General features: G+C 46.7%; 1 protein-coding gene across 10 annotated transcripts in view; it reads right to left on the reverse strand.

Moving 5' to 3' along the window:
• Positions 1–24,582, reverse strand: part of LOC137839809 (uncharacterized) — a 67,030-nt gene that overhangs the window by 27,902 nt on the left and 14,546 nt on the right. Inside the window, exons 1-3 of one of the 10 annotated variants that reach the window (XR_011086086.1) lie at positions 20,990–21,207; positions 20,785–20,902; positions 12,697–19,939 (exon numbers count right to left, since the gene is read on the reverse strand). The exons of 2 other annotated variants lie outside the window; for them this stretch is intronic. The gene's annotated coding sequence lies outside the window, so the exon portion shown is untranslated. Of the gene's footprint in view, positions 1–12,696; positions 19,940–20,784; positions 21,362–24,582 lie in introns of those variants that run through there. 7 more of the 10 variants (XR_011086079.1, XR_011086078.1, XR_011086080.1 and 4 more) reach the window with 7 other exon arrangements.

The following is a 24,582-nucleotide window of genomic DNA, read 5'->3' on the forward strand; positions in this document are numbered from 1 at the left end:
GAAGGAGCGCTCTCCAGCACTTCCTCTAAGGACCCCAAAAATGGTGGGTACTCTGAGCTGCTGTTCGGTGAATAGGCACAAACAACAGTCAGGACCCGTCCCCCCCACCCAAAGGCGGAGAGAGGCTACCCTATCGTTCACCAGGGTGAACCCCAATGTGCTCACAGCCGAGGGGCAATAAGTAGGCCCACACCTGCTCGACCCCTCTCACCGTGGGCAACTCCAGAGTGGAGGAGAGTCCAGCCCCTCTCAAGAGGGCTTGTACCAGAACTCAAACTGTGTGTGGAGGCAAGTCCGACTATGTCTAGTCGGAACTTTTCTGCCTCACACACCAGCTTGCGCTCCTTTCCAGCCAGAGAGGTGACATTCCATGTCCCAAGAGGCAGCTTCTGCAGCCGGGGATTGGACCGCCAAGGTTCCCGCCAGCTCACTACGCACCCGACCCCTTTGGCCCCTCCCACAGGGGTGAGCCCATGGGAAGGGGGACCCATGTTCCCTTTTCGGGCTGTGCCCGGCCGGGGGCCCCATGGGTGAAGGCCCGGCCACCAGATGCTTGCCTTCGAACCCCGCCTCCAGGCCTGGCTCCAGAGGGGGGCCCCGGTGACCCGCGTCTGAGCGAGGGAAAATTAAGTCCATATATTGTACTCTTCATAAGGGGTCTTTTGAGCCGTGGTTTGTCTGGCCCCTCTCCTCGGACCCTTTTGCCATGGGTGACCCTACCAGGGGCATGAAGCCCCAGACAACATGGCTTCTAGGATCATAGGGACACGCAAACCCCTCTACCACGATAAGGTGATGACTCAAGGAGGGGAGAAGAATTCAAATATGCCCAAAATAAAGATGTCGCCATAAACCGATTGTTAGCCTTGAAAATAACATTTTCTCGCTAAAAGCGTAAAGACAAGATGGCAGAGAGCGAACCAGTCAGACACCTACCTTCCTTGGGAATGGTCCCAGATTGATGGAGGTGTTCTCAAAAGAGAGACCAAAGTGAGGTCATAATTAGTGGTGCCCGATTCTCTAAAACCCATTGTCTACAAGCAACTACATGAGGAGATGGGACACCTGGGTGCAGATCGTATGATCTAGCATGAGCGTGCTTCTTCTGGCCTAAAATGAGACAAGAGATGGAGCACTATTGTACCCAAGTATGCCGTTGCATAAAAAGGAAGAAACCAAACAGGGTAACTAGAACACCTATTCAGAGCATTGAGACTTCTGCACCTTTTGAGATGATCTGCACTGACTACCTGCATTTGTACAAGTGTATTGGAAGAGAGGAATATATTTTTATAGTAATAGATAATCTCACTAAATATGCTTAGGTGTACGCAACAAGAGACAAGCCAGGAAAGACTGCAGCAAAGAAGATTTTTGATGACTTTATTATGTGTTTTGGTTTCCCATACAAGATAAATCACGGCCAGGGAAAAAAGTTTAAAAACAACCTCTTCCACAAGCTCCAAGGCTACTGTGGTATACATCATTCTCGCACTTCCCCGAACCACCCCCAAGCCAATCCAGTCGAGAGCTTCAACCGAACGCTGTGGGGTAGCTGCTTACATTGAAAGAGTCCTACAAATTGACATGTCCTGTCTTCCTGTCCTTGGTCTTCAAGCTCCTCAAAGGCTCCACATGTTTTATAAAATTGGAACTGAGAATGCATTTATCTGGTCCGCATCAGAGAGGGGTACGAATGGAAGATGTCTTTCAACACCGCCTTTCGGTCTCACTAACACGCCCGCTGTCTTCCAGGCACTCGTTAACAACATCCTCCAAGGTATGCTCAACCGCTTCGTATTTGTCTACCTCGACGATATCCTTATTTTCTTCCGTACTCTGTCGGAACACATTGTTAGGGTTGATAGATTAGTTTGATCCTATGCTTATGTTGGAATGTAACCTGTAATAAATAACCTAGCTAGATTAGTTTGATCCTATGCTTGTGTTGGGATGTAACCTGTAATAAATAACCTAGCTTGTCCTGTCTTCAGAGGTCAGGGGCTTCAACCCCATCCTGTCCACTCTCACCTCCACTCTCACCCGCACCCTGTTTCTCTCAATAAAAATGGTCTTGCAAGAGGCCTGAGTCAGACCTCATTCGATCATCGCTGTATGCACAGCGACGGATGACTCTCCACTTGCAGGTGTTTGAAAGGGCATACTGTCTCCCGTGTGGTTCTTGCAAAAATAAGTTAGAGTGAGCACCACTCTAACATTTTGGTGCCGTGACCCGGATTCTCTCATACCCGCCATCTGGCCGACAGAGGACGACACACTGTACACCGTCAATGGGCCAGCGTCCATTAGCCGGACCTGGTAAAGAAAGACCTGGGAAGGAAATTCTTCGCTGGGCCAGCATCTTAGGTCTGCCTTCGTCTGACAGAGGTGGATTGACGGGATCCGGCAGTGCAACGAACCAGGGGACAAGTAAGTTAAAGCCCTAAAGTTGTGTGATTTTGCTGTTGTGAAACGCGTAAAAAGTAGAAGTGCACAGGATACGGCTTTGGTTTGTCCAAGCTATGAGATACGGCTTTGGTTTGTCCAAGCTATGAGATACGGCTTTGGTTTGTCCAAGCTCTGAGTTTCGGCTTTGGTTTGTCCGGGCTATGTGATACGGCTTTGGTTTCTAGTCTCGGTGGAAGGAACAGGGCTAAGAAATAACAGAGCTTCTTTTTCTTAATTGAAGGTTCTTTTTCATCCGTTTTTCCAAGCTGTTTGCATGAAAGTTGTGTGGTTGAGAGTGTGAAAGACAATTTATTGAAAGGTCAATTTAAACCTGCATTGAGGATCCTCAAAGAAAGAAAAAATTTGAAAAAATTGTATACACCTAAAATACCAAATTAAGATGGGAAATAAAAACTGTAAATCTCTAGCTCTTGAAGGAGATGAGAAGCACATGGCGAGTAGATTTTCTAATTGTATGCAATACATGCCGATGTGGAAGAAAAAGTATGGAGTACAAGGAAAGATGAAAGTTGAAATGTAGAACGTAGTAGTAGACATTTTGGAGGAGAGTGTGGCTAGGAAGCCAAAGGGGTTGAGAAAGGAAAGAAAAGAAAGAGAAGTGCATTGTGCTAGAGTGTGGTTGAAAGCTTCACAAGAGAGAACAAATTTAAAAGACAAAAAATAGAAAGATAAAAAGTGATGAGGCCGCCATTCAATTAAGATTTGAAAAAGAATTCAGGTTGTACAGTGGCATCCCATTCAATGATGCAGCTGAGAGTGCTTATCAGCAACATCTTAAAAATGTGCTCCTCAATGGTCTCCCCCCTGAATTAGGCAACTGGGTGAGGAAACACTTGGTGGAAGCGGACACTGCTTGTGTTACAACAACCATGCAGTGGGCCAGAGACGCTGACAAAGTGACAAAAAAAAAGCGAAGGTTCTGATGTATTTCATCTAAATGAGGATGGTAATGATCTAGATATAGATACAACAGTCTTCTTCCAAAGTTCCCAAAGGGGCAGAGGAAGAGTTAGAGGTCAACAAGGTCGCAAGCCACCATTCAAATAAAACCCCCCATCAGATTCAGACAACTGTTGGAACTGTGGGAAACATAACACTGGTCAAGAAGTGTCGTCATAAAAAACAAAACCCATCAAAGGGCGGAGGAAGAGGCAGAGGAAAAGTCAAATTTTCAGCATGACAAGCTTCCTCCCCTTTGACCGCTCATGCTCATACAGAGAAAGAAATAATAGATGTCCATACAGCAAAACATGTCATTGTCAGATTATTACAACATTTTTTAGACTATTAGAGCTCCTGTCCATACAAGAAGTATGACAATGCTGTTTGTATGCCCAATGACAAATGACCAGAGATCAAATTGTGTGTGTACACTACAGTTAATATTTGCCAATCAAGTGGTAAAGAAATACAACTTGCTTTTAAAAGATAAATAAATAATTAGAATGTGCTGTCCTCGCGTGTGTGGGCAGGAACCAGCTCATGATTGACTGCAGGAAATGGCCAGCCTGTGACGAATCATTGGTGCTGGGACCTACGTTTCGCGCACGAGAGCTGTGCATGTGTGTGCGTATGTGTTAAAATGATGAAAATTGGCTAAACTTTTAGGGCAAAGAAATTTGCTAGACTTTGGTCTATCCAATTTGCACCGCAAAACAGAAACAATTTTGAAAAATAAAAATGAGAGGAAAAGAGAGAAATCTGTTTGCGGGCAGAAACTGATCCACACTAGTGCATGTTAGTGTCAAGCCCTCATGAGAAATTAAAAAAAAAACGACAGAACATGCTTTCAGGAATTGGAAGAAGCAAAATTGTGAATTTAAGACATTGCAATGCTACATTTAATAGGAATAACTGATTGGGAGATTGAGTTCTTTAAATTAAAAAACAAAGAAAAGAATTCCGATTAATTTGCCAGCAGTTTTTTTGTTTTGAGGTTTTTTTTGGACTGGTGGATTGTTCTATCAGGAACCTTGAGTTGAAAATGGTATATGAATGTGTGGAGAGCTTGGATAAATTGGGACCAATGTGATAGAAAGACTCCTTTTTGGAGACCGTGTGTGAGATGCAAATGAGCATTGATGAATGATTGCCTAAATGAAAGGAAAATACAGGTTGAATGGTTGAACTTGTTGGAGACTACTGTGGAAAATTAGTAGAGCGACTTTGAAGAAAGTGTGATTTTGAGTAAGTTGAATGCTAAGAGGAAAAAAAAAATGCTTTTGGATTGATAATTAACTAGAGAAAAAAACTGGAAAACCAGTAACACATGCAGAAGATGTGTGAACTGTGAAATTGAGAAGCGTTTTGGAAAGAAAGTCAAATTAAATGATGATAGAATCATATGTAGTAAAGAACACATCTTCCAAAAAAGTTTGACAAAGTGTGAGGCATGGGCGTTTAAAGCCTCAGAAGGAGGGAGGGAGTAGGACAGACAGTGAAATATAGTAATAATACAACACTTTACGACATATGGATTCTCTAATACCTTTGGCGTCATACCATTAAGTTAAAATTTTCTCAAGCTTTTCAAACTTTTGCTTGAAGCAATCGGAAGATGATTGAAAAGTGACTAAATAAGCTATGAGGAAGTGGTGTAGGTGCTAAGGGCACGCGCTTATGCGCTTCCCTGGCTAATCAACACTTGTTTGAATGAAAAGGAGGAGGGGGAATTGGCTGGGCTTCCTGAAAAACTGTGGACAAAGTGCCCATCTTATGTAGGACTTTTACTGTCCATTACCCCAGTACAAATCCAACCAAGATCAGAGAATCTCCTTTAAAACAGGAGGCAATAAATGGGATAGCCCCTGTCATAAATGGTCTTTGGTTAGGAGGAATCATTAGAAAGTGCTCAAACTCTTCCCGCAAACACTCCTAGCTGCCCAGTTCAAAAGGGCAATAAAATTGACTACAAGAGTTGCAAAAAGCAGACGAAGAACATTCCTTGGCAGATAGCATGATCACGGCCCTCAAACTGAAAGATATGTCAAAAGCAAATTTACTGCCGCCTGATCTTTCTTTCCCACAGGTCAACAACCGCTCCAAGCCAGGAGACTGAGACGACATACACGTCGTCAAAAAGGACAAACTGGGCAAACCCACGGTGGGAGGGACCATTCCAAGTCTTGCTGATGACCCCCACCGCAGTGAAGATCGCTGAACGGCCCAGCTGAATTCACCTCAGCCACTGCAAGCTACAGGGAGTGCTGGACCCCTCATTTCAGAGTGGTGGGGAAGTCTGACTACAAACGGGCCTCATCGTTTAGGGTGGGGCGTCTCAATGTTGGTGAAGCGAACAACGATCCCCACTCCGCTAGGCGAGGGTATGTCTCGGTGTCCCTGTCGTCCTAGTAGCAACGGGGCTCCCCCCTTCCTCCACACAAGTTCACTTGGAGGCCAGAGCAATGAATGTCACTGAAGCGAAATGTATGACATCCATGGGAGGAGTTGGATATCAACACCGCGCTGTCACAGTCAGTGATGCCGACCCTTCCCGCCCTGGACTTGCAGACGGTACCTGTGATCAGCTTTTCTGGACAAATCTCAATGTGACTGTTAAAGGACGAACATTGCCGCAAGTGGCCTACACAGAGAGACCAGCTGGAGTGAACTACACATGTTACATCCAAGGTAACAAGACCCACAAATGCATTAACGACGACTGCTCTCCAGGAGGAAACTGGATGGGAGCTTTGGACATCACCGCTGAGTGTCAGGATAAGAGAGCCATTTCAAGTGGTGAGGGCTCTCCGACCAACATGGCTGCACCATCAAACGGAACATATGTCATACAGAATGGCTAGTGGCTTTGTGGTCACAAGGTTTATCCGATGCTGCCCGCCAACTGGACAGGAGTGTGTGCACCAGTGTGGGTGACAGACCACACCTACAGGATACAACATCATCAGCTGACGACAGCACACAACTCTTCTGGACGTCGACGCTGGGCTGTTGCAACCTTGGACCCTCATGATCCTGTCTGGGGTGTGAATGTTCCAGACGACCATAAAGTATGGTCCGTCGGAAACAAAGTTGTTCATGCGCTTTTTCCTTGGATCGAAGTTGGGAAACAAGCACTCTACATCGAGACACTGAACTATCGTTTCCAATCTTTTGTGAATCTCTCGCTGCAGGTCAATGATGGACAAAACAGAGAGATTCAGGCTATTAGGCTAATGGTCTTGCAAAACAGGATGGTTCTGGACTTGTTGACGGCAGCACAAGGTGGTGTGTGCCACATCATTGGGACTTCCTGTTGCACATACATTCCAGGAGATAACGACACGCACATCAAGGATGCCATGAACTCACTGAGGAATTTACAGCAAGCCATGTCGGAGGATAAAATCCCACATCAATGGGATTTCTTTTCATGGCTATTCTCTGGCGCTTGGTGGCAGTTGCTGTTTAAACTTGTGGTTCCTGTGCTTGCTGTGCTGGTGTTGTACTTGTTTACGACCTGTGTTATCCCATGTTTGAAGTCTGCTCTGACAAGGGTTGTGTCTTCTACCGTAGCACAAGTACATATACAACTTCTCAGACATGACGGATGTGATGACTATAATGTGCTGCGAAACATGGATTCCGTTGATGCTGTTTAGCCGAGCATGTTTTCCAGAAACTTGATGATTTGACCATCGAAAATGCCTCGCAAGTGATGGATACAATGATGTACTGTTTCTGTGTTTTTTATTGATCTTTTTTATTATTATTTTTACTATTTTTCTTTCTGCATTATATTTTCTTGCTTGTATTTGTTGATTGGGGTGACATCATCGTATGATAAACAGGAGGGTACAGATATGGGGGTAGGGGCCGTCCTCTCTCAATGCTCCAGGCCGTACGACAAGCATCTTTGCACTTGCTTCTTGCGTCTGCTAACCGCGTCTTGACATTGGCAACCTCGCGCTCCTCGCTGTCAAGCTAGCCCTGGAAGAGTGGTGGCACTGGCTGGAGAGCACTGCCACTCCACTCATTGTGTGGACCGACCACCACAATCTACAATACTTACAATCGGCTAAGAGGCTGAACTCCCACCAGGCGAGGTGAGCTCTATTCTTTGGGTGCTTTAACTTTATGTTGTCTTACAGACCGGGATCCTATAACACCGAAGCGGACGTGCTTTCAAGACTGGCACAGGAAGAGGAGCACGCTTGGGGATCATTCTCAAACCATTCTCTTTGAATCCGTGGTAGTCGCGGCAGTCTCTTGGGACGTCGATGAATGTGTCAAAGGTCAGCCCGGCCCGAGTGCTTGTTCTGATGACTGCCTTTTTGTTCCCAACCAGGAGCTGGATAAGTCCCTCCGGTACATGTCCCCTAACAATCAGTGCGGTTGGGCCCAGCAACTGCCCTGGGTGGAATATGCCTACAACTTGTTCTCAGCTCGGCCACAGGCATGTCCCCATTCCGATGTGTGTTCGGCTACCAGCCGCCGCGTTTCGAACACCAGGAGCGTGACGCCACCTGCTCTTCGGTGCTGGTAAACATCTCCTCCGGACCGTCGCCGGCTATGCTCGCCAGTCCAACAAACACCGGATATCAGCACCTACAAACTGAGGAGGCCAGCGCATTTGGCTTTCTGCGCGAACTTTCCACTTCAAGTGGAGTCGCACAAGTTGGCACCACGCTTTGTGGGACCATTCCCCGTCCACAAGGTGATCAACCCATCTCAGATGCCCAAGGTTCATGAGGATCCATCCGACTTTTCGCATTTCCCAGGTGAGACCAGTACACGAGCGCACGCTGACTCCTGCGTCCACGCCTCCGCCTCGTCAACGGGGATCCTGTGTACATTGTGCGGACCTTAATCCAGTCAACACGAGCGTGGATTCTAATACCTGGTCGACTGGGAGAGGTACGATGACACCCACCGTTGGTTGAGGAGTTCCACCACCAGCATCCTGAACCAACCTGCCCGCCGGTTGTGTCGTCCACTCCAGGTGTTCTGGTGCCGCCAGTCCCAGTTTCGCCTCCTGATGTTAGGGATTCAGACTTCTCTGCAGAGTATTGATCTGCTGCGGAGTATAGATCCACTCCTGGTTCTCCCCCGCCTATCCGGCATCTGGGTCCTGCGTGATCGCCATGGATAGTGCTTACAGCCACACCCCAGCTATCAAGTCAATCGTCCACACCAGCTCTTGCCTGTCACAGATCCACTATTTAAACACCACACTCCTGCCACTCCTTTGTCAGTTCGACCTGTGCCTTGTTTTGTTGTGTTCTGTCTGATTCCCTGTTGACAACCCAGTTCCGTGCTCTGACCAACCAAGCCCGATCGCCGCCCGTCCTGACCACTTGCCTGTCTTACAACCAAGCCTGATCACCGCTCGTACTGACTGCCTTATGACCAAGCCCGAACGCTGCCTACCTCGATCAACGCCAGTGTAACAACCACGATTCATCCTCGACCCGAAGCTTCCCAAGCCCGACCCAAATGATCTCTATCCAAATGAAAGTGTGGCGCACTTGGTCGCCCTGCTCGTCTGTCAACCCTGATATTACGGCTTCACTAAAACTTTATACCGTTTGTCTCCACGGGGGTCAACGGGGGTGCTGGAGCCTATTCCAGCAGTCATCGGGCAGTAGGCGGGGGCTCACCCTGAACCGGTGTCCAGGCGATCGCAGGGCACACAGAGACAAACAACCATCCGCACTCGCACTCACACCAAGGGGCAATTTGGAGTGCTCAATCGGCCTACCAAGCATGTTTTTGGGGTGTGGGAGGAAACTGGAGTGCCCGGAGAAAACCCACATAGGCTAGGGAAGAACATGCAAACTCCATACAGAGAGGGGCGGAGGTGGAATAGAACCGGCACCCTCCTAACTTTGAGGCGGATGTGCTCACCAGTGTGCCACCAAGCTGCCCACATATTAACATATGTTTAGTTATTGTCTGCCAGGTAATATCTTATTAACACAGCCATTGTATTCCTTTGTTCCGACAAATTGAGCAGGTCTTACCTTAACAAACTTGCTGCCGAAACTGTCAGAAAAGTTTGTTAAGGTAAGACCTGCTCAATTTGTCTGAACAAAGGAATACAATGGCTATCGTCAATGGAGACATAATGAACACAATTCAACTATCTTATTAAGATATCGCTAGAATTATTTGTCATGTGTTGTTGTTATCCATTATTGTTGAAGCACTCTTTTTTGTTTTTCTGTAGGTCTATAGAAACGCACACGCACATGAACACACGCACACACACTCCCCCCCCCACACACACACACAGGCATACAACAGATCACCCATAGTGACAATTTCTTCAATAAAGAGTGGCGTAAGAGTCTAACCATTGTTTCCCTTTGTTCTGGCCTGACAACCAGGGAAGATTGAGGATACCTAAATGACCCCCTAAAACAGTCCTTCTTCAATGTCTCCAGTTGAGTTTCTGTCCCGAGTCACGCAACTGCGGGAGGCTGAGATAAAGCATGAATGGTTAGAACTGCTCTTACAGCTCTAAGCCAATCAGCAGCAAGAAAGAGATCAAGATGTTCCCATTGGTCTTGTCTTCTCTAATGGCCAATAGTGTGCTGTAAAGTCATATGAAAAAAGCATAAAGCCACGATGCACCAAATATATCCGCAACATTTGTTTTCATAAAAACCCGCGATACTGCAAGGCCACATTAGGCTATTTTTCCATTGCACTATTTTTCCATTGCACTATTTTTTCCATTGCACATTTTGGCAACAACGTCAGTTGGGTGCGTGCAGTCAAAGATCACCCACATCCACAGTATTTGGAGAAATGGAGACAAGTCATGGAGGAGGCATACGCCATTGCAAATGAAAATGCCAAGAAAGCAGCAAATTGGATTAAGAGACACTATGATACAAAGGTTTGGAATTCAGTGCTCGACCCTGGAACACGTGTTCTAATTAAAAACCGGACTTCAACGGGAAGACCAGGTAAACTCTGGGATTTCAGAGGATACAGTTTTCACACAGGGGTGAGACAAGTGGGAACCGATTTGCCAATTTATGAAGTACAGCTGGAAATGGGAAAGAGTTGTTCCAGACTCCTGCACAGAAAATTGCTTATGGCCTGTGACTATTTACCTTTCACACAGCGGTGAGACGAATCAGATCTGATTTGCTGATTTATGAAGTACAACCGTAAAAGGGAAAAGATCGTTCCAGAGTCCTGCATTGAAACTTACTTATGTCCTGTGAATTACCTTTCGATACACAACCAGACGTACGTCAAGGGAGACAAAGGATGCAAATGATGTCTTGACATCATTCTGGGGCTCAGCCTCAAGAGTCTGATAATGACAGGAGTTGAGTATGACGTTTATCACAAACCTCTTTGGGTCCCTACACCGACTGTATTAAATGAGTGCTGTTCAAGAAATGGAGTCTTAACATCGACTACAGGAGCTGAAGTTGAAGTTCCTCCTTCTGAACTAGCACAGCCACGAGGTGACTATCAACTGAGGGAAGAGGACACACCTTTTGCGCCTGGCTTATGAAGGAACAAGCATGCCTATTGCGCATCCTTCTGATGAATACTTGTCAGAAACCTTTCCATCCACTCTTGACGATGACCCCAAAAAGTTGATTTACCAGCTGCCACAAAGCGAAAGGCGCCCACCATGACGCATGACGCATGACGCATTACTTGCGACCAGCTTGTGTCCTTTCTTGTTGTAGTATCCAACTATAACCATCACTATCACCTGCTTACCTTGCACCAAGACACTGAACCCTGAATTGCTCCCAGTGGCACTTGGCAGCGCCTTTCATGACAGCAGCCCCCATAGGTAGAATATCTTAATTTCGTTGTACATCAGTTGTACAATGACAATAAATTAATTCTATTCCACCAAGCCTACGTGATGGACTGTTGACAGGGACTACGTGTTTGCTGATTACACATACAGATCCTTGAAGACTCTTTCTGAACTGTTTTTACAGTTGTCAACTAGTGGGCAGGGACTATGAGAATGGGCCGCTAACAGGTTTGAACCTATGACTCTGGCCTTTCTTATTTGACCTCTATTCGAGTAACAACTCACGGAAAGGGATTTAGATTTGAATCAATTTTTGTTCTTTATAGACTCACTATTAAAATACTTCTCATTCTGCTTGGGTGATCTTTGTCCGATATTAACATTTTTGATGATCTTGAACATTAAAATGAGGAACGTATGCCAGGATCCTGTTTGTGGACTTCAGCTCGGCGTTCAACACCATCGCTCCTAACATCCTCCAACAGAAGCTCATCCAGCTCGCGGTGCCTGCCTCCACCTGTCAGTGGATCACCAGCTTCCTGACCAACAGGAGACAGCGTGTGAGGCTGCGGAGCATCACGTCTGAAACCCAGACCACCAATACTGGAGCCCCTCAGGGGTGCGTCCTCTCCCCACTGCTCTTCTCTCTCTACACCAACGATTTCTCCTCAGGTGACTCTCCTGTGAAGCTCCTGAAGTATGCAGACGACACCACTCTCATCGGACTCATCCAGGATGGTGATGAGACTGCGTACAGACAGGAGGTGGAGCGGCTGGTCCACTGGTGCAGCCGAAACCACCTGGAGCTGAACCCGTTCAAGACCGTGGAGATAACAGTGGACTTCAGGCGAGACCCTTCACCACTTACACCCCTCACTATCCGCAGTAATACTATTCTCTCCACAGACACCTTCAAGTTCCTGGGAACCACAATCTCTTGGGACCTGAAAAGGACCGGCCACATAGACTCTGTCCGGAAGAAGGCCCAGCAGAGGCTGTACTTCCTGAGACAGCTCAAGAAGTTCAACCTGCCGCGGGAGCTGCTGAAGACCTTCTTGTTAGAGATTTGCTCACTCCAACTTATTTTGCAAGAACCACACGAGAGACAAGCAAGTCCTTTTAGACACCTGCAGGTGGAGAGCTCACACGTTGAAGGAGTGAAGTCTAAAACTCTCCCTCCTGCAAGGGCATATTTATTAAGAGAAACAGAGTGGGGGTAAGAGTAGGTTGAATAGGAAGCCCTTGTGCTCTAGTCAAAACATATCAGGGGATGTTTTACGACCTTGTGGAGGATGGGACAAGGTAGGTTATTTATTACCGGTTGCATTCCAACATAATCATACGATAAGGATAATCTGAAAAACCCTAACATCTCCCTCCTGTTTTATCATATGATTATGCCACCCCAAACAACAAAGACAAGTAAAAAAAAACATATGTACATGTATAATGAAGAAAGAAGAATAGTAAAAATAAAAAATAAAAAACAATGATAGCAACACTTTCCAGTGAAGATGAGGTATTACCTTAATACCCCAGATCAAACTTATTGTGAGAGCGAAAAACCTGCTGGCCAGATGTTATTAGTAGGAAAATTCTCACACGGTCCCTCTGCCTTAGGCGACCAGAATGCTATCAATAAAAAAATAAATAAAAAGAAAAACACAGAAACAGTACATCAGTGTATCCATTACTTGGAAGCATATTTGATGGTCAAATCAACAAGTTTCCGTAAAACATGCTCGACAGAACAGCATCTATGCAATCCACGTCTCATTATCATTATCACATCTGTCACGTCTAAGAAGTTGTATATGTGCTCGTGTTTTCGTCAGCTGATGATGTTCTAGTCTGTAGGTGTGGTCTGTCACACACACTGGCACACACACTCGTATCCAGTTGGCAGGCAGCATCGGACAACTCTTGTGACCACAAAACCACGATCCGTTCTGAACAGGCACGTGCACTCATAGGATGCAGGTGAGGCAGTGCTTCCAAACTTCTGGACGAAGTAGGTCCCGTCCGATGGTGCAACCATGTTGGTAGTAGAGCCCTTACACCTTGAAAACGGCTCTCTCATCCTGGCACACAGCGGCGATGTCCAAAGCTCCCATCCAGTCTCCTCCTGGAGAGCAGTCATCGTTAACGCAGACGTGGGTCATGTTACCTTGGATGTAACATGTGTAATTCACTCCAGCTTGTCTCTCTGTGTAGGCCACTTGCGGTATTGTTTGTCCTTTAACAGTCACATTGAGATTTGCCCAGAATAGCTGATCACAGGCCCCGTCCGCAAGTCCAGGGCGGTAAGGGTCGGCATCCTTGACTGTGACAGCACGGTGTTGATATCCAACTCTTGGATGTCGTGTCCCTGTAAAACAATGCTCTAGACTTTCTTGCTACGTTTCACACAATAATAATGATGAGTAAATCATCAGATACCTCTCGTGCATACACTCCAACAAACGTTAAGTATATGTGAGATAACTTGCATGAAGTCTACTTAACCAAACATTGAGTAAATATGGGATAACTTAAAAACTGTCCCGGTCAACAACAATTCGTAAATAGAAACTACAAGGTATAATAAAGAACTTCTCTTTAGCTAAACAAGGAACAACGGTGTCCTGTTCATAACTAGTGAGGGCCTCTCACAGATAAGACAAGGAAGGGAGTATAAGAACTCCCTAAAACCTGGCAGATGTGTTGGCCTTGAGCGAAGGTATGAGACCTCCGGTTCAGGCCGGCCAGCGCTTCTACAAAACTAATTATCCTGACATTTCCCCACTGTTTATAACATATTTGCTCAAATTCACACATCATCGTAAACAACCCCTTTTCTCGACTCTGTCATCGGATCGCATTCATGAGGACAAATATGTTTACACCAAAGGATAAACGTTGCGATGTCATCATTCAGAATCCCATGGATCTGGGAAAAGTCTGGTAACACAGATGCAGGAATTTTGCCATCAACATCATCATGTTGCCGCTCAGACATTAGGTATATCTGAGCAATCTCGTCCTCCATGGGCGATATTACTGTAGTGGCGAGACGATTAAACAGAGCACGAAGACACGGTATGCAACATCCATACAAAGTGAGCATAGCAGCAATACTGCAACTGATGGTAAAATTGAGGACACAATGGCGTTATACTTCCCAAAAGCATTCATCCACTTGTAGTGCTCTTTCATCCTCGTTTTGAGGGATCACAGGCCTGCAATCCGTCAGGCTCCCATCAGGGGCGGTGTTGTTGGGGATGAAGGTGCAGCATTGTTCTCCAAACATTGCGCAGACGCCTCCTTTCTCAGACAACATATCATGAGCATTGTGGTTCTGGATCGACATTAGGGAAGGCGTGGCTGGCTGTTCATGCACTGCCTCGAGCCCCGCTTGTGTCCGTTTGCCCAATTTCTGCATGTTGTAATGGATGTAATTTATCCTGTCTACGTTCTTGTTCATCGTTCACCAGCAGCAAATGGAGGACTCCCATCCCGCTGCAATTTGGTCACTTAATTCTTATTAATCAGGAACTCCTCTAGGGACTCCAATTGCATCAATTTCGGTCAAATCATCGTCGCCTCCCAAATTTAAAGATATTTTGGTTTTTACCAGCTTTTTCCCCAGATCTTGGCATGTTGATGTATATACAATTTCGCTTGACTACATTCTCTGAAAGTAATGGCTTCTTTTTTTTTTTTTTTTTTCTCTCAATGGATATTATATAGACTGCTCTGTCACACACTTCACAATCCAGTAGACGTGACAGATTTCACACAATCTTTGGTCAATGGCAACGGTACAACATAAATAATCGGTCGCAAATCCATACATATGACCTATTCCATTTTTTTTCTGTCTTTGCAGCTTGTTTTGCCACAAGCAATCAATTGTTTCTTTTTTCAGTTACTCTTATAGTTAGTTACCTGAAACAAATTATCCACATTCATTCTAGATATTCATTCCATTCTTTAACATCTACAGCGGTTGTTGACAAAGTACACATATAAACATAATACTTTCATGGCAGTCCAGATCCAACACAGCAGATCATCCTGCAAAGGTCAAATTGATCTTTTAAATTGAAGGCATTCAGTGTTTTTGTTTTTGTTGAAACAAGCTCTACAAAAAAAAAAAATGTTTGTTTTGTTTTGAAACTGTTTTGAATATGAATCAAATCCATATGTTGTATAAAGCTGACTGACCTGCCACACTATCCCTCCTCTTGAGCCATGTGACACGCACCATGGCTCAATATTGCTGCCCATTTGCATAGGTTCTTTGGTAGGGTAGGTCATTTATAGATGCCATTCTCTAATCTTGCCCCTTTTTTCGTCCATAATTGAATTTCACTCTATGGACTTTGTCGCTGCACATCTTTAAAAATGTTTCAGTGATTTAATCTGCTTCTTGTGTGTATAAAATTTGAAGTGTCTTTTGCGCTGCAGCTTTGTGGAATCTGTCTGCAAGCTTGTTACCTCTTGACACCTTATCAGTCTCATGTGTGTGTGTACTGCACACGTGCATATAGCTACTTTTCGTGGCAATTGGACTGTTTTGACAACTAGCTTAGCAAGTAAATGGATGGCCTCCCCGAATGGGGAGCGACTCAGCTAGCAAATGATTAGACATTTTCACTTTCTTGTAGTTTCTTTAGTTACTTTTCAATCGTTTTCTCATTGTTTATCACAAGAATCTTAGAAATTTGAATACGAATCAAAACGTATGTTTTATTTTACTCAATTGTATGATTTAGAGAATCCATATGTAGTAAAGTGTTGTATGACTACATATGATTTTATCATCATTTAATTTGACTTTCTTTCCAAAACGCTTCTTAATTTCTCAGTTCACACATCTACATGTTACTGGTTCTCCAGTTTTTTCTCGAAAAACTACGTGTTTCTTTTTAGCATTCAACCTGCTCAAAATCACTCTTTCATCAAAGTCGCTCTACTAATTTCACATAGTAGTCGCCAACGACTTCAACCATTCAACCTTTCATTCAGGCAATCATTCATCAATGCTCATCATATGCATCTCACTCAGTCTCCAAAAAGGAGTCTTCCTATCACATTGGTCCCAATTCATCCAAGCTAACCACACAACATTCATATATCATTTTCAACTCAGGTTTCCTGGTAGAACAATCCACCAATTCAAAAAAAGACTTAACTAAAACAAACAACTGGTAAATTAATCTGAATTTTTTTCTTTGTTTTTAAATTTGAAGAAGTCAATCTCTCAGATTTATCTTGCATTTAGAATTTTGTATAATCTTATAACACAACCAATCAATTATTCCTATTAAATGTAGCATTGCAAAATATTAAATTCACAATTTAGCGTCTTCCAATTCCCGAAAGCATGTTCTGTTGTTTTGTTTACTTCGATTTTCTCATGTGGGCTCGACACTTAACATGCACTGGTGTGGATTAGTTTCTGCTCGCAAACAGATATCTCTCTTTTCCTCTCATTTTTATCTGTCAAAATTGTTTCTGTTCTGCGGTGTAAATTGAATAGACAACAGTTTAGCACATTTCTTTATACTAAAATTTTAGCCAATCTTCATCAATTTAACACATACGCACACACATGCACAGCTCTCGCGTGCGGAAGGTAGGTTCCAGCACCGATGATTCGTCACAGGCTGGCCATTTCCTATGGTCGATCATGAGCTGGTCCCTCCCATGCACACAAGGACAGCACATTCTAATTTTATTTATTTATCTTCTAGAAGCAAGTTGCATTTCTTTTACCACTTGATTTGCATATTTTAACTTCAGTGTAACACAATTTGATCCCTATTCATTTGTAATTGGGCATACAAACAGCATTGTCATACTTCTTGTGTGGACAGGGGCTCTAACAATCTAAAAAGATTTTTGGTAACCTGACAATGACATGTTTTGGTGTCATATGGGAGAGGTTTCAGATTTTTTAAATTTCGAGACATGATTTGCATAGGACCGGAAACTCCTCTTGCCCCTTGCTTGAGCCGCGGCTTGAGCTGCGGCCTTGCACCTGCTCACAGGGGCCTTATTGTCTCCTGGTCTGACAAACACTTGTGACCGCATCAGTTTTCATCTTTCTAGCTTTTTTCTCTTGAATTCGTTCTCATCTCTTTGTGAAGATTCCAACCACACACTAGCACTTCTACCACTTCTTCCACATTTCAAATTTCCTTGTATTCCATACATATTCTTTCACTTCAGCATGTATTGCATACAATTAAGAAATCTACTCGCCATGAACTTCTCATTTCAAAGAAGAGCAGAGCAAGAGATTTACTGTTCTTATTTCCCATCTTAATTTTAGTAGTTTAAGGTTTTACAATTTTTTTTCAATTTTTTTTTCTTTGAGGATCCTCAATGCAGGTTTAAATTGACCTTTCAACAGATTACTAGCCTGTTTTATTGCCGTGGATCAACGATAGAACTGCTTTTTAGTCAATTTATCCTACCAGTCACACACTCAATCACAGCGCTTTTTTAGGCCTATCCAGGGATGGGTGTAAAACCCTCCCAAACAGCAGAGTGCGGTTGTGTTTCCCCGAGTTTCCGCCGATTGCGGTTCTGTCCCCGAGTCGCCGCCCGAGCGCGGTTCAGTTCCCCAAGTCGCCGCCCGAGCGCGGTTCTGTTCCCCAAGTCGCCGCCCGAGCGCGGTTCTGTTCCCCAAGTCGCCGCCCGAGCGCGGTTCTGTTCCCCGAAGTCGCCGCCCGAGTGCGGTTCTGTCCCCGAAGGCGCCGCCCGAGTGCGGTTCTGTCCCCGAAGTCGCCGCCCGAGTGCGGTTCTGTCCCCGAAGTCGCCGCCCGAGTGCGGTTCGGTTCCCCAAGTCGCCGCCCGAGTGCGGTTCTGTTCCCCAAGTCGCCGCCCGAGCGCGGTTCTGTTCCCCAAGTCGCCGCCCGAGCGCGGTTCCGTCCCCCAAGTCGCCGCCCGAGCGCGGTTCTGTCCCCCAAGTCGCCGCCAGAGCGCGGTTCTGTCCCCCAAGTCGCCGCCAGAGTGCGGTTCTGTCCCCCAAGTCGCCGCCCGAGCGCGGTTCGGTTCCCCAAGTCGCCGCCCGAGCGCGGTTCTGTCCCCCAAGTCGCCGCCAGAGTGCGGTTCTGTCCCCCAAGTCGCCGCCAGAGTGCGGTTCTGTCCCCCAAGTCGCCGCCAGAGTGCGGTTCTGTTCCCCTAGTTTTTTTTTTTTTTGGGACGTCGAGAGTCGTCCCTTGATGGGGGGGGTTGTGTCACGTCTCGTCCCCAACTGCTCCACTATGTGTCTGTTGTCTTGGTTTCTGTCTGTGTGCTCGCCCCTCCCCTCCTGTGTGTCCATGATCAGTGTGATTATGTAATACCGCTACACACACCTGCACAAGACAGTGATTCGCCACCGCAGCAGCAAACGCCATTGCCAGCTCCAACGCAGGCAGCCACATCACCTGCTGTGGTACCCCATGACTCAGCTGCAGAGACTCCTGCTCCCAGAACCAGGTCTGGGAGAGCTGTCATTAAGCCTAATAGGCTAGATTTATAAACGGACACAGATTTAGTCAATCGGAAACCCCTAATGTTATTTTTGTTTATGGACATTTTTTGGTAATTCTATGGGGGAAGTTTTGAGCACATTACGTTAAACAGTTTGAGCATTTAAGAATCTAAGAAACAGTAGTTATTTACATTATACTAATAATCACAAAGTTGTTTTTGTTTACAGTGTTTTTCTGTAAGCGGCTCGGCGGCGCACTGGGTAGCACGTCCGCCTCACAGTTAGGAGGGTGCGGGTTCGATTCCACCTCCGGCCCTCCCTGTGCGGAGTTTGCATGTTCTCCCCGAGCCCGCGTGGGTTTTCTCCGGGCACTCCGGTTTCCTCCCACATCCCAAAAACATGCTTGGTAGGCCAATTGATCACTCCAAATTGTCCCAAGGTGTGAGTGCGCGTGCGAATGGTTGTTTGTCTCTGTGTGCCCTGCGATTGGCTGGCAACCGGTTCAGGGTGTCCCCCACCTACTGCCCGATGACGGCTGGGATAGGCTCCAGCACGCCCGTGGGGACTAAGCGGTTTAGAAAATGGATGGATGGATGTTTTTCTGTAAGAGTTAGATAGGAACAGACCTTTGTCCACAAGAGGCAGAATTATCCTCTAAGGCAGGGGTCACCAACACATCGGTCATGTTGTCATCCAACTTGCTGAACAGCTTTGCTCCAGCAAGCGTTCCCAGGCTTTTTTCCACAGATGGAAGGATGTACTTTTCACGGCACACATACACATTCAAGCCGGTTAAATCCACACACAACTGCACCTTTTTTCTGTCCTTTTTGGGCATGACCACCATGCTATCACACCAATCAGTTGGCTCCTACACCCGGCTGATGATTCCCAGAGCTTCCATGCGCTGGAGCTCTCTCTTGACTTCATCCTCCAGAAGTAGTGGAATCCTCCTGGGGGTTTTCACTGAATATGGCACGGCATCTGGCTTGAGCTTTATAGTGTATATTTGTTGTAGCTTACACAGACCGCTGCGCAACTTGGGGTAACTTGCCTTGAGGGTCTCCATGTCTATGCTGTCGACTCGGATGAGCAAGCCAAGGGTTTTAATGGCTGGCAACCCAAGCAATGGCGTGCTCAGGTTTTTAACAACATAAACCTTCTCCATTGTCTGCTTGGCTCCATTCCTCAGCTGCAGTCTGGTGAACCAGTGGAATCCGTCCTGGACCAAACAAGGGCTTTTCTGGCTTTTTGAGAACAGGCTGCTGTGTGTTGGAAAAGATGTTACTAAACTCAGTCTGTGATACAGCAATAACATCCGCACCAGTATCGAGTTTGAAGGTGACATTTTTATCCATTATGGTTATATTAGCAGTCCATGTATTGCTGTCTGATGTCACCGAGCCCAGAAAGAAGCTTTCCTCCTCTTCCTCTATACCATGTACAGCTTTACCTGCACAACACACACGCTGGTAGTGACCTTTTTTTCCACACGTGTGGAACTTGGCAGAATTGGCAGGGCACTTGTGCTTAGGGTGAGGTGCGCCACCACATCTGTAGCACTGGGAGCCTTTTTGGTTTATGTTACTGAGTGGCTTAGCTCCATTACTTTTGAACTTATTGAATCTTGGCTTTTCTTTTTGCTGTTGGCCTTTAAATACTCTGTCTACAGAGCAAACATCCATCTGTTTTACACTACTGATGTCACTCCTCAGTGTGTTTTGCTGATTTTTAATCTTCTCAGATTCTCTTGCCATGTTAATAGCCTTTTCAAGATTCAAATCTTTCTCCATTTGCATGTGTTCTGAGAGTTGTGTGTCAGCCAGTCCAACCACTATCCTGTCCCTGGTTAGCTCATCATGCAAGGTCTCATAATTACAGTGTTCAGCTAATGCATGCAGAGCGATGACAAATGCATCAACTGTCTCACTTGTTTCATGTTTGCGCATAATAAAGCGTGCTTGTTTATAAACAATGTTCTTTTTCACTATAAAGAACGAGTGGAAACCATCTCTCACTTTAATGTAGTCACGCTGGTCTGCTTCAGTGAGCTTCAAGCCTCTCAAAACTCATCTACTTCGTCTCTCATAGAGTATATCAAGGTATTCACCTGATTTTCTTCGGAGCTTGCGGTGAAGTTGCTTGCCTGACGGAATCTCTCATATCTCCTTATCCATTTTGTCCACTCGTGCGGCTTGGAAAAATTACAGGGCTCTGGTCGTTGAATGCTAAACGTAGCACTGGGTGTGTTAGCCATCCTGCTAGCTCCTATCCCAATCTGCTCATCTTCTCCGTCACTCATTCGTCTTTCTCACCCGACTTGTCTTTTCCCTCCACGGTGGATGTTTCTCCGTTTGGATTACTCATTCACAGCACTTCTGACACCATGTTGTATTTATACGAAGTAGAAATGAAACGAACGCTAATTCAACTTCTTTATTCAGCAACTCTTTATTCCCCACTAATCGTGTGTACAATGCCCCTGGCGCACCACAGCGCCCCTACATGTCTCCAATAACACACTATACCAGGGGTCACCAACATGGTGCCCGTGGGCACCAGGTCGCCCGTGAGGACCGCATGAGTCGCCCGCAGGACTGTTCTAAAATTAGCCCAAATAGCGGCACTTGTCAGTGAGCTGCATCTATTTATTTTACAGTCAAACCTCGGTCTTCGAACGTCCTGGTTCTCGAACAAATCGGAATTCGAACAAAAAAATTGAGATTTTTTAGCTTCGGCTATCGAACAAAATTCGGAGGTCGAACCTCGCGAGATGAGCCGGGAGGACCCGAAAAAAACCCGACCGCGCGGCCCGGATGCCGACTGACTCCGTTGTTATTGTATTCTCGTTTATTTGAGGATTGTATTAACCCCTAATCATGCCTCTAAAGAAAGCAAGTGGGAGCAGTAAAGCCATCCTAAAACACAAAGACGCACTTAAAGCAATGCAACAGTGAGCGCCAGGCGCGCTCCGTTTGCGCGATTGGACCAAATTAAGCTCCCTGCGCACTTAGGTCCACTTAAATTTTGGAAAGTACATCAGGACTTTAAAAATATTTTCTAAATTTCAGCGACAGCTCTGTCACAATAATGCGACCAGCGCGGTGCAGTTGCACGGTGGGCGACGCGCTACGGTTGCGCGTTCGGCGGTGCTCTGCAGTTGCGTGATCGGACAAATATGCACAAATGAAAAAATGATTTAAAAAGGCGGGGTTTTTTTTGTCTTGAAACGGATTGAAAAATTTTCCATTATTTGTAATGGGAAAAATTGATTTGGAATCCGACCGATTCGCTTCTCGAACCGCCTTCTGGAACGGATTGTGGTCAAAAAACAAGGTTTGACTGTATTTTTGCTTACATGTGAACTGGAAATGACAATAATAACACATAGTGAAAGCCAAATTGAGCAAATTGGCTATTTCAGAAGTGTGTGTCAAACTGGTAGTGTCATGCGGTCGCGTTTATTTTTCCGGGTTTCTGTCTCGTCGATGTCGTAATTTTACTTCCGGTTTTATTTTGTCGTTCCTTCCGGTTCAGTTTGTGTTTCCTTCCTCGGTGTTGGTTGTCTTGTCTTCCCTGATCCCGATTGTGTGCACCTGCGTAATCGATACTAATTGTCATCACCTGTGTCCCCGCCCTTTTGTGTGTATTTAGTCTGTGTCTTCCCCTTGTCTTGTGCCAGTGTGTCTTGCCTCGTCCCGACCACCAGCGATCCCTTGATGCCTGAACTCTCTGAAAGAACCCTCCTTTTTGTCTCGCCACCGAGCGACGCTTTTGTTTGTGCCTTGGTCTCCATCGCCTTTTTGTCTCGCCCCAGTGCGACTCCTTTAGTTGGTACTTTTTGCTACGCGTTTTCCCTCGTAAGAGGCGTTTTGATTTGTACTTTTAGCCTTTTGACTCGCCTCAGTGCGACACCTTTTGTTTGTACCTTTTGCCACGTGTTTTCCCTCGCAAGAGGCGATTTGATTTGTACTTTCGCTCTGTGTGCTTGCTGGAATAAATCCAAGATAGAAACGACTCTGCATCCGAGTCCTTCGCCTTGTTCCCGGCCTGACAGTACACACTGGCCAGACATGGACTCGGCAGAGTCGGAGCACCTGTGCGCCGCAGTGCGCTCCCATGCCTCACTGCTCGCCCAGCACCAGAGGGAAGTGGGCGACTTGGGAGAAGAGATCCGAGGACTTGCTAAGAATCAAGAAGATTTCAGAGGAGCGATCGCCACCCAAGTAGCAAAGCTGGGTCAGCAAATGCAGGAAGTGCTCTCGCTCTTAAACGCGGGACCAGCAGCGACCTCCAGTACACCCGTCGCTTCCCCCGTTACTCCCCTTGCAATAGCTCCCATGACTGGCAGTGCCAGACTGGCTCCTCCAGAGCGCTACTCCGGAGAACCCGGCCTTAGCCGGGCCTTTATTACAGAATGCGAGATGCATTTTGAGAGTTCCCCAGCAGATTTCCCCACCGAGCGCTCCAAGGTGGCCTACATGGTATCATACCTGACGGGAAGGGCCCGCACGTGGGCCACCGCGGAATGGGCCAGGGATTCCATCTCCTGTCGCTCTCTCCCCGCTTTCATCCAGGCCCTGCGAACGGTGTTCGATCCAATCTCCGCTGACCGAGACAAGGCTCGCCAACTCTGTCAGATAGTCCAGGGACAAGACACCGTCGGAGACTACGCCATCCGGTTCCGCACGCTGGCCGCGGTGAGCGGGTGGAACGCGGCGGCACTATATGACATCTTCCTCCGGGGCCTGTCTGGACCCATACAGGATCAGCTAATCCCCTTAGACCTTCCCACCGACCTCGACGCCCTCATCGCTCTGGCTATCCGCACTGACAACCGGCTGCAAGAGTGGAGGAAGCACCGACGCAGCAACGCCCCCGCCTTCGTCCCAGTAGCCGGCCCTGACGTTCACCACTCCAGGCTGTACGGGGATCGGCAGCGCCAGGAGCCAGAACCGATGCAGTTGGGCAGAGCTAAGTTAACAGAGGAGGAGAAGTTACGGCGGCGCCGAGAGGGAAGATGCTACTACTGCGGCGAGCTCGGACACCTCCTTCTCTCCTGTCCAGTGAGGAGGACCCTGAAGGTAAGCGCCTTCTCTGCGGCTCTGTCCCCGGGGCGAGTGCTCCCCAAGGGCAGGATTACACAGTTGGGAAGAGAAATAGAACTCGAAGTATTAATAGACTCCGGAGCGGACGAAAGCTTGATAGACTGGGCATTTGCTCGCCGATGGGGGGTAAAGACTGAGCTACTGAACACTCCCGTGAAAGCCAAGGCACTCAATGGACAGGCACTCTTTGAGATAACTCACATAACAGAACCAGTCTCGCTGTCAATTGGTCCCCACCAGGAGAACATACGGCTACATGTCGTGACCTTTCCAATGAACCCTCTCATTCTCGGGTATCCATGGCTTCAACGCCACAACCCCGCTATAGACTGGGGATCAGGGGAAATAACGGGATGGGGGTCCGACTGTCATGATTCCTGTATCAAGTCTAACCCGCGCCCTGTGCCTCCTGCTCCAGACGCGCCAACCCCAGACCTAACCGGGGTCCCTGCGTGTTACCACCAATGGGCCGAGGTATTCAGCAAGGCCAAGGCTACCTCTCTGCCTCCCCACCGTCCGTATGATTGCGCCATTGACCTCCTGCCGGGTTCAACTATACCCAAGGGGAGGCTTTATTCTCTTTCGGGACCTGAGAAGCAAACCTTGAATGAATATATAGACTCCTCCCTGCAAGCAGGACTGATTCGACCATCGTCGTCGCCTGCGGGGGCGGGGTTCTTTTTCGTGGGCAAGAAGGACGGCACCCTACGTCCCTGCATTGATTATAGTCCCCTCAATCAGATCACCATCAAGAATCGGTATCCGCTCCCACTGATGTCGACCGTGTTCGACCAATTACA

The sequence above is a fragment of the Syngnathus scovelli genome, chromosome 21, assembly GCF_024217435.2.
Source record: "Syngnathus scovelli strain Florida chromosome 21, RoL_Ssco_1.2, whole genome shotgun sequence".
Lineage (NCBI taxonomy): Eukaryota > Metazoa > Chordata > Actinopteri > Syngnathiformes > Syngnathidae > Syngnathus > Syngnathus scovelli.